Here is a 670-nt window from a genome sequence, read left to right as displayed (position 1 = left end):
TGGCTGGAGGAGGCAGAGAGGAGGCTCCGGAGGAGGCACTGGGGGAGACAGAGAGGAGACTCCGGAGGAGGCAGACAGGAGGCTCCGGAGGAGGCACTAGGGGAGGCAGAGAGGAGGCTCCGGAGGAGGCAGAGAGGAGACTGGCTGGAGGAGGCAGAGAGGAGGCTCCGGAGGAGGCACTGGGGGAGACAGAGAAGAGACTCCGGAGGAGGCAGAGAGGAGGCTCCGGAGAAGGCACTGGGGGAGGCAGAGATGAGGCTCAGGGGGAGGCACTGAGGGAATCAGAGAGGAGGCATTGGAGGAGACAGAGAGGAGGCTCCGGAGGAGGCACTGGGGGAGGCAGAGAGGAGGCACTGGGGGAGGCAGAGAGGAGGCTCCGGAGGAGGCAGAGAGGAGGCTCTGGCTGGAGGAGGCAGAGAGGAGGCTCCGGAGGAGGCACTGGGGGAGACAGAGAGGAGACTCCGGAGGAGGCAGAGAGGAGGCTCTGGCTGGAGGAGGCAGAGAGGAGGCTCCGGAGGAGGCACTGGGGGAGACAGAGAGGAGACTCCAGAGGAGGCAGAGAGGAGGCATTGGCGGAGGCTCCGGAGAAGGCACTGGGGGAGGCAGAGAGGAGGCTCAGGGGGAGGCACTGAGGGAATCAGAGAGGAGGCTCCGAAGGAGGCATTGGAGG

This window comes from Anomaloglossus baeobatrachus, chromosome 6 (genome assembly GCF_048569485.1).
Source record: "Anomaloglossus baeobatrachus isolate aAnoBae1 chromosome 6, aAnoBae1.hap1, whole genome shotgun sequence".
NCBI lineage: Eukaryota > Metazoa > Chordata > Amphibia > Anura > Aromobatidae > Anomaloglossus > Anomaloglossus baeobatrachus.
Note: the sequence above shows the minus strand (reverse complement) of the source record.